Genomic DNA, 349 nt, shown 5'->3' on the forward strand with positions numbered 1-349 from the left:
CCTTAGTAATTAATAGATGTGAAAAAACATTATCACTGAAATCTACCTGATGACTTTATATCCATGCTTAGATGTCAAGGTGCTGAGAAAGTAACTGACTATGACTAGTAACAATCATATATATAGAGATTAGAAACACATGTGCAAACACCTTAGTGTTAATTGCATTAAACCTGAAGTTTTCTGTATGAAACTGCATATTTTAATAATAAAATAGAGATCTTTTTTAAAAGTTAAAACCTCACATAATTTTATGTCTTATAGGGTTTATACTGAGTGCAATATTTTATAACTGTAAATTCAACTGTAAACCTAAAAATTTACAGCCAATTTTGAGACACATCTTAGC

This window comes from Nannospalax galili, unplaced genomic scaffold (genome assembly GCF_000622305.1).
Source record: "Nannospalax galili isolate Female #2095 unplaced genomic scaffold, S.galili_v1.0 scaffold15, whole genome shotgun sequence".
NCBI classification, from domain to species: domain Eukaryota; kingdom Metazoa; phylum Chordata; class Mammalia; order Rodentia; family Spalacidae; genus Nannospalax; species Nannospalax galili.